This window comes from Vidua macroura, chromosome 18 (assembly GCF_024509145.1).
Source record: "Vidua macroura isolate BioBank_ID:100142 chromosome 18, ASM2450914v1, whole genome shotgun sequence".
Taxonomy (NCBI): Eukaryota; Metazoa; Chordata; class Aves; order Passeriformes; family Viduidae; genus Vidua; species Vidua macroura.
In genome coordinates this window covers 7,103-15,738 of record NC_071588.1, presented here as the reverse complement: position 1 = coordinate 15,738, position 8,636 = coordinate 7,103, and the positions used below count along the sequence as shown (strand labels likewise).

General features: G+C 42.3%; 1 long non-coding RNA gene across 1 annotated transcript; it reads left to right on the top strand.

The window, feature by feature from the left end:
* Nucleotides 1–1,871: 1,871 nt before the first annotated feature.
* On the top strand, nt 1,872–2,402 carry LOC128816563 (uncharacterized). The gene is made up of 4 exons (XR_008439946.1): nt 1,872–1,890; nt 1,993–2,036; nt 2,118–2,158; nt 2,240–2,402. It is a non-coding gene; the product is annotated as an uncharacterized LOC128816563 (long non-coding RNA).
* Nucleotides 2,403–8,636: the final 6,234 nt, after the last annotated feature.

The following is an 8,636-nucleotide window of genomic DNA, read 5'->3' as shown; positions in this document are numbered from 1 at the left end:
TTTGTCTATTATTAGGAAGTCCAGGCAGATAGCTGCAGTCAAGGCCAAGTGTGCCAGGCGAGCAGTGGACAGAAGCAGTTGTTCTCGCACAGGTCTCAGTTTCTGGTGCACCTCTAACCATCCATTCCCATTTGTGTGCTTTAGGCCATCCACTCGGTGTATGCTAAGCCCATGTCATCAGGTGGCGGACGGACCGGGTTTCCTGCACTCGTGAGCCCTCCGGAAGTATGACGGGACCCCGTGATGAAGCCCACACATCTTGTATTTCAAGGTCCCGTCTGGGTAGCTCGTGGGAACGGCCGAGGAGCTGCGATGAGTCGGGGTGGTAGGGAGGAGGAGCGGGGGTCCGCTCCAGTTTCAGCTATGCCCAGTCACCTTGTCTCCACTTAACCTAGGCGTACCTCGTGACGGCAGCGTCGGCCTCGGAGCACGGCCGATGCGTGCGGCCCGAACGCCAGGGCCCTCTTAGGAGAAGGTGAGTAGCAGAATTGTCAGGTTTTGGCCCATGTGCTGTTAAGATTGTGCACTGATGTTTCCTTTTCTTTGTCTCGGCAGACGAAGAGATAAGAGCCTGGTGACAGCTGGAACTTCCCAGACGGGGAGGTGGCCTTCTTTTGCACTCGACAGGGATTTGCACGCCCAGAAGTGTGCAAGATAAGTCGAGGGCTATGACCCACTGAGGGGAGGGAAGCGGGGTGCTGGCTTGGGACTGCCTGGAAGGGATTTTGGAGTCTGCTTTGGAGATGGGGATGTCTAAGAAGCATCTCCTTAGGCCACCTAAAGGGAAAGTATCTCTTTTGATCTCAGTGCTGAGGTGCGCAGGGCAGAGCAGTTCCGGTGTGGGTCGTGTCACTTGTCTCTTGTGCATTCCGTGTTGTTTGGGTCTGTCACGTCACTTGTCTTTTTTTACCTTAGCTGTCTGAGGGTCATCTTGGCATCTGTGATCTTTGCGTTCCTCGGCCCGGCCCCAACGCCACAGGCCTTTTGACTCGGGAGTCCCGACAGGCATCGCAGTCGTATCTGTCTTTAGAAGCATCCGGTCAGATGTCTTTTAAGGTCTCGTTCTGAGCGGTAGCGACAGCCGCACACCATCCATTATAGCGGCTTAGGACTTGTGAGAATGCCGAGCTAGGTAGCTCATTCTTACTGTAGGCTTTTCAGGCATCCGCTTGTGCAGTTCTCGGAAGACATCGTTTTCTTAGCATCTTCTTCCTGCAGGGTTCTTTGAGCCTCATCAGCTCCGAGCCGTCCGTCTCACCTAGGTCATCTCATTCCGCAATCTCTCTGTCCTCGCGGGCATTTTTCTCGCCAAGAGATTTTTCTCCTCGTGGCGTCCCCTCGTTTGTCGTGTCCTGTCCTGTGTCACGGGTGTCTGCACATATTTGTCCCGGAGCTGCTCTGTCCTGCTGCATAGCCTGGTGTAATTGCACAAGTCCTGGAGACCTGCAATTTGGAATGGGGGATGTAGTTGTATTCTAGATGGTATTCCTAGATTCACACAGGATGCTTGGACCTGTTAAGTTATCCTACAGTTGTTTGAATTTTCTCCTAACTTTCTTTCAGATGCAGACATTTAAGATCTGTGGCAGAGCGCCCCTCCTGGGTCAGGGGGTTTTCCCTGAGAAGGTCAGTCGCTGTTTGTATTTGCAGGGGAAGCATAAGTGGTGACTATGTTACAGCACTGTTCTTTGTCTATTATTAGGAAGTCCAGGCAGATAGCTGCAGTCAAGGCCAAGTGTGCCAGGTGAGCAGTGGACAGAAGCAGTTGTTCTCGCACAGGTCTCAGTTTCTGGTGAAAGTCTAAGCATCCCCTTTTTTTTTTTTTTTTTTTTTTTTTATTTTATGCAGTCCTCTTGCGATATGTCTCTGATCCCAGATGTCTGAGGCCAGGTGGGTGCAAGCTTAAGGTGTAGGTGGGCGTACTTGTCGGGTCAGGGTGGTGGTCTTTTCTCAGTATCTCAGTGTGGTTTTTTTTGCTTTGTTTCTTTGCAGGTGTCATTGCTGCCCTAGGCGTGTGAAGGAACAGAGTCAAGCGGGTGAGTCGGCATTTAGGCAGGGTGACTCATAGGTGACCGTTATGCGGCAGCACGCTAAGCCTGTACCTTTTCCTTTTGTAGGTATCCTCCTGGCAGCCTGTTGAGTCGCATCAAGATTTCAGGTGAGCCGGGGCAGCGGTGCATCAGAGTTCCGGGGATTCCTCTTTTGCAGGGCGCCAGTTGCATTTTCTGTTTTGTCTTAGGTACCGTGAGGAGGCGCATAGCTGAAGTTTGGAAACGGCAGCACCGAAGCGGATGTAGAGAACATGTCGCCGTCCACGTCCGGCTGACGATGGATTTTGTCCGGTCGTCTTGCAAAAGCTAAGTGTCGGGGCCAGTAGGTGGGAGAAGGGGAAAAACCTTTACTATCACAAGAGACAATTAGATGTTAGCTTAGAGGAGAGGCCCATAGTGGGACGGGCCCCTCGGAAGCAGAGGGAGAGGGTTTCTCCTCAGCCTCACCAGTCTTCGCCAGGCAGGGCAGTTCCGATCCGTCTTCGCGTCCTCGCGAGGTTTGCGTCGGCGGCCTTCTTCGACTCTCGATGTTGTCGTGGATCTTTTCACCCGAGGAGCCCACCTTCACGTCTGGAGCTATAGCCACGGTCACGCCGTAGTCATCGCTTTCTCGTCTAGGCCTACTGAGCTTCTTAGGCTTCCTCTTAAGTCCTTTGGCACTAACATCTTGAAAGGAGTTAAATTTTATCATCACATGCTATTGCCCTAGGGCTTTCTTTCCTTTGGCATCATCGGCCTATGACTCATCTTGGACTAGCAATCTTGGGTCCATAAGGTGGAACTGCCAGGCAGTTTCCACTCGTGTCTGTGTTATGTCGTCCGTGTCTGTGTTATGTCGTCCGTGTCTGTGTTATGTCGTCCGTGTCTGTGTTATGTCGTCCATGTCCATTGATTTCTGCGTCATAGGCCTTTGTTACATCTCGAGGCTTTATCGGCATTGTTCTCTGCCGTATCGGCCATATTTTACTCGTGTACCTTCCTGGATATCACTTATTCCGGCATCGTTACATTTTTACTTTTTGAGACGGGAAGAAGTACAGGAGACGTTCTCATCCATCTTCCTTCTCACCTTTGGTAGCGCCTTCTCTTCCCGTGCTATTCTCTTGGACTTCTAGAGGGAGCATATTAGACCCTCATCACCTGACCGCAGTAGTTCCGTAGCTTGCGCCTTCTCAAAGGGTATAGGGCTCAACAATTAATCTTCCGGAGAGTTACGTCAAGTCCTCACTTATATTATATCTATGTTGGCTTATATTGTACGTGCTTAGGTTGTACCTACCTATGTTGGCTTATACTGTATGTGCTTATATTGTATGTACTTATGTCGTATGTACCTATGTCGGTTTATATTGTATGCACTTATACTGTATGTACCTACGTTGGCTTATATTGTGCATATATTGTATGTACCTACCTTGGCTTATGTTGTACATGCCTCTGTCGTGCCACTTACGATCGGAGCTGCCCTGCCCAGGCACGTAGTCACGGTTAGGTAGAGCAGTTATAAAACTTTACAGTTCATCTGTCTTCTATGGGGGTTTTGGGTACAAAATTTATGGACCCGGAGCGGGAATAGCTCCTAGCCATCAGATAGTCACTCGTCGACCGCCTCCCGTCGTCTCTGTCGTCTCGCAGGTCCCCAGGTCCCTACATGTTATCCCGGAATCTACCGCTGGACATCAAAGAGCTGCGGTCAGAAGACGCGTCGAAGCGTCAGCATAGCATTTCAAGTAAGGGTCGCAGTCAGCGTGTAAGGGGAAGAGCGTGTGAGAGAGCGTGATTGTCAGTGTCTGTCTGTGAGAGCTTGTGTCTGCAGGTGTAAGTGTGTGTTGACCAGTTCTAACCTTGTGCGTATGGCCTTTGCCTTTCAGGTTTTTCAGCTCTTTTTTAAATTTAGAATAAAAAAGCCCCACCCGGGGTTTTTTTTTTTTCCCCCCGGCTGGGCTTTTTTTCCTCGGTCCCGGCCGGTCCGCGAGGCGACGTTCATCGCCAAAGTTTGGACGCAGACCGTCCCAGGACCGGGGTTTTCGTCAGGCAGGAGGATTTTTTAGGAGGCTCCCGGGAACCACGTTCCCGAGGAACAACGATTGCCGGGGCGTAATGGAGCGGTTGAAACGAGAGCGACAGTGAGTTTGTGTGCAATGTGAAGGAGGTGGTCACGGTGGATGACTGTTGTTTTCTGTGTGCTATTTTTGTTTTGGTCTTTCCTCTAACAATCAAACAAAATGTAATGTAAATAGAAAAAAGGTTATATTGTGTTAATATGCGCTCAGTTTCTATTGCCCCGTATCGTTCCGTGTTTGCCTTTGCCGCCGCATTTCCACATACGGCTCCGTACGTAAGTCGGATTTCTACCGGTCAGCGTACAGATTGTATCTACGCTCCCATTTGTATACATCGTTTCCATGTGTTTTGCTGGAGTGTAAATAAAAAAAACTATTCAATAAAGTTGAATCAACCCTAATAATGAGGCCCCCCACTCCCTCCCCCTCCCCCTTTGGCTCCTGTGTTTTTTTGGTGTGGTTTAGTCAATTTTTTTTCCCCACTATATTTCTTCCTTTGCTTCTCGTATTTTCTTTCTGTCACATCATTCCTGTCTGTCCCTAACTTTGTTTCTGTTTCTCACTGTTTCTAACTCTCTCTCTCTCTCTGCTTCTCTATTTCCCTGTATGTCTTTTCTTCTGTTTCTCTGTTTCACTATTTCTAACTATTTATTTTTCTCTCTAGTTGATGCTTTTACTCTTTATTTCTTTTTCTCTCGAGCTTTTCTTCTTTTTTTTCTCTATTCTTTTGTCCTCTTTTTCACTCTCACTCTCTTTCTTTTTCACTGTAACCCTTCTCATTTTTTACTCTTTGCCATTCTTTTCCTATTTCTTTTCCTCTCTTAAGTAATCTCTTAAGTAGTCTCTTGACTCTTAAGTTGTCTCTTAAGTTGTCTCTTATGTTGTCTGTTGTCTCTTAAGTTGTCTCCTAAGTTGTCTCTTAAGTTTTCTATTGTCTCTTAAGTTGTCTGTTGTCTCTTAAGTTGTCTCTTAAGTTGTCTCTTAAGTTGTCTGTTGTCTCCTAAGGTGTCTCTTAAGGTGTCTCTTAAGGTGTCTCTTAAGTTGTCTCTTAAGGTGTCTGTTGTCTCTTAAGTTGTCTCTTAAGTTGTCTCTTAAGTTTTCTGTTGTCTCTTAAGTTGTCTCTTAAGTTGTCTCAAGTTTTCTGTTGTCTCTTAAGTTGTCTCAAGTTTTCTGTTGTCTCTTAAGTTGTCTCTTAAGTTGTCTCTTAAGTTTTCTGTTGTCTCTTAAGTTGTCTCTTAAGTTGTCTCAAGTTTTCTGTTGTCTCTTAAGTTGTCTCTTAAGTTTTCTGTTGTCTCTTAAGTGGTCTCTTAAGTGGTCTCTTAAGTTTTCTGTTGTCTCTTAAGTTGTCTCTTAAGTTGTCTCTTAAGTTTTCTGTTGTCTCTTAAGTTGTCTCCTAAGTTGTCTCTTAAGTTTTCTATTGTCTCTTAAGTTGTCTGTTGTCTCTTAAGTTGTCTCTTAAGTTGTCTCTTAAGTTGTCTGTTGTCTCTTAAGGTGTCTCTTAAGGTGTCTCTTAAGGTGTCTCTTAAGTTGTCTCTTAAGGTGTCTGTTGTCTCTTAAGTTGTCTCTTAAGTTGTCTCTTAAGTTGTCTCTTAAGTTTTCTGTTGTCTCTTAAGTTGTCTCTTAAGTTGTCTCAAGTTTTCTGTTGTCTCTTAAGTTGTCTCAAGTTTTCTGTTGTCTCTTAAGTTGTCTCTTAAGTTGTCTCTTAAGTTTTCTGTTGTCTCTTAAGTTGTCTCTTAAGTTGTCTCAAGTTTTCTGTTGTCTCTTAAGTTGTCTCTTAAGTTTTCTGTTGTCTCTTAAGTTGTCTCTTAAGTTGTCTCTTAAGTTTTCTGTTGTCTCTTAAGTTGTCTCTTAAGTTGTCTCTTAAGTTTTCAGTTGTCTCTTAAGTTGTCTCTTAAGTTTTCAGTTGTCTCTTAAGTTGTCTCTTAAGTTGTCTCTTAAGTTTTCAGTTGTCTCTTAAGTTGTCTCTTAAGTTGTCTCTTAAGTTTTCTGTTGTCTCTTAAGTTGTCTCTTAAGTTTTCAGTTGTCTCTTAAGTTGTCTCTTAAGTTGTCTCTTAAGTTTTCAGTTGTCTCTTAAGTTGTCTCTTAAGTTGTCTCTTAAGTTTTCTGTTGTCTCTTAAGTTGTCTCTTAAGTTGTCTCTTAAGTTGTCTCTTAAGTTTTCAGTTGTCTCTTAAGTTGTCTCTTAAGTTGTCTCTTAAGTTTTCTGTTGTCTCTTAAGTTGTCTCTTAAGTTGTCTCTTAAGTTTTCTGTTGTCTCTTAAGTTGTCTCTTAAGTTGTCTCTTAAGTTTTCAGTTGTCTCTTAAGTTGTCTCTTAAGTTGTCTCTTAAGTTTTCTGTTGTCTCTTAAGTTGTCTCTTAAGTTGTCTCTTAAGTTTTCTGTTGTCTCTTAAGTTGTCTCTTAAGTTGTCTCTTAAGTTTTCTGTTGTCTCTTAAGTTGTCTCTTAAGTTGTCTCTTAAGTTTTCTGTTGTCTCTTAAGTTGTCTCTTAAGTTGTCTCTTAAGTTTTCAGTTGTCTCTTAAGTTGTCTCTTAAGTTGTCTCTTAAGTTTTCTGTTGTCTCTTAAGTTGTCTCTTAAGTTGTCTCTTAAGTTGTCTCTTAAGTTTTCTGTTGTCTCTTAAGTTGTCTCTTAAGTTGTCTCTTAAGTTTTCTGTTGTCTCTTAAGTTGTCTCTTAAGTTGTCTCTTAAGTTGTCTCTTAAGTTTTCTGTTGTCTCTTAAGTTGTCTCTTAAGTTGTCTCTTAAGTTGTCTCTTAAGTTTTCTGTTGTCTCTTAAGTTGTCTCTTAAGTTGTCTCTTAAGTTTTCTGTTGTCTCTTAAGTTGTCTCTTAAGTTTTCTGTTGTCTCTTAAGTGGTCTCTTAAGTGGTCTCTTAAGTTTTCTGTTGTCTCTTAAGTTGTCTCTTAAGTTTTCTGTTGTCTCTTAAGTTGTCTCTTAAGTTTTCTGTTGTCTCTTAAGTGGTCTCTTAAGTGGTCTCTTAAGTTTTCTCTTGTCTCTTAAGTTGTCTCTTAAGTTGTCTCTTAAGTTTTCTGTTGTCTCTTAAGTTGTCTCTTAAGTTTTCAGTTGTCTCTTAAGTTGTCTCTTAAGTTGTCTCTTAAGTTTTCTGTTGTCTCTTAAGTTGTCTCTTAAGTTGTCTCTTAAGTTTTCTGTTGTCTCTTAAGTTGTCTCTTAAGTTGTCTCTTAAGTTTTCTGTTGTCTCTTAAGTTGTCTCTTAAGTTGTCTCTTAAGTTTTCAGTTGTCTCTTAAGTTGTCTCTTAAGTTGTCTCTTAAGTTGTCTCTTAAGTTTTCAGTTGTCTCTTAAGTTGTCTCTTAAGTTGTCTCTTAAGTTTTCAGTTGTCTCTTAAGTTGTCTCTTAAGTTGTCTCTTAAGTTTTCAGTTGTCTCTTAAGTTGTCTCTTAAGTTGTCTCTTAAGTTTTCAGTTGTCTCTTAAGTTGTCTCTTAAGTTGTCTCTTAAGTTGTCTCTTAAGTTTTCAGTTGTCTCTTAAGTTGTCTCTTAAGTTGTCTCTTAAGTTGTCTCTTAAGTTTTCAGTTGTCTCTTAAGTTGTCTCTTAAGTTGTCTCTTAAGTTGTCTCTTAAGTTTTCAGTTGTCTCTTAAGTTGTCTCTTAAGTTGTCTCTTAAGTTTTCTGTTGTCTCTTAAGTTGTCTCTTAAGTTGTCTCTTAAGTTTTCAGTTGTCTCTTAAGTTGTCTCTTAAGTTGTCTCTTAAGTTTTCTGTTGTCTCTTAAGTTGTCTCTTAAGTTGTCTCTTAAGTTTTCTGTTGTCTCTTAAGTTGTCTCTTAAGTTGTCTCTTAAGTTTTCAGTTGTCTCTTAAGTTGTCTCTTAAGTTGTCTCTTAAGTTTTCTGTTGTCTCTTAAGTTGTCTCTTAAGTTGTCTCTTAAGTTTTCTGTTGTCTCTTAAGTTGTCTCTTAAGTTGTCTCTTAAGTTTTCTGTTGTCTCTTAAGTTGTCTCTTAAGTTGTCTCTTAAGTTTTCTGTTGTCTCTTAAGTTGTCTCTTAAGTTGTCTCTTAAGTTTTCTGTTGTCTCTTAAGTTGTCTCTTAAGTTGTCTCTTAAGTTTTCAGTTGTCTCTTAAGTTGTCTCTTAAGTTGTCTCTTAAGTTTTCTGTTGTCTCTTAAGTTGTCTCTTAAGTTGTCTCTTAAGTTTTCTGTTGTCTCTTAAGTTGTCTCTTAAGTTGTCTCTTAAGTTGTCTCTTAAGTTTTCAGTTGTCTCTTAAGTTGTCTCTTAAGTTGTCTCTTAAGTTTTCTGTTGTCTCTTAAGTTGTCTCTTAAGTTGTCTCTTAAGTTGTCTCTTAAGTTTTCTGTTGTCTCTTAAGTTGTCTCTTAAGTTGTCTCTTAAGTTTTCTGTTGTCTCTTAAGTTGTCTCTTAAGTTGTCTCTTAAGTTGTCTCTTAAGTTTTCTGTTGTCTCTTAAGTTGTCTCTTAAGTTGTCTCTTAAGTTTTCTGTTGTCTCTTAAGTTGTCTCTTAAGTTGTCTCTTAAGTTTTCTGTTGTCTCTTAAGTTGTCTCTTAAGTTTTCTGTTGTCTCTTAAGTTGTCTCTTA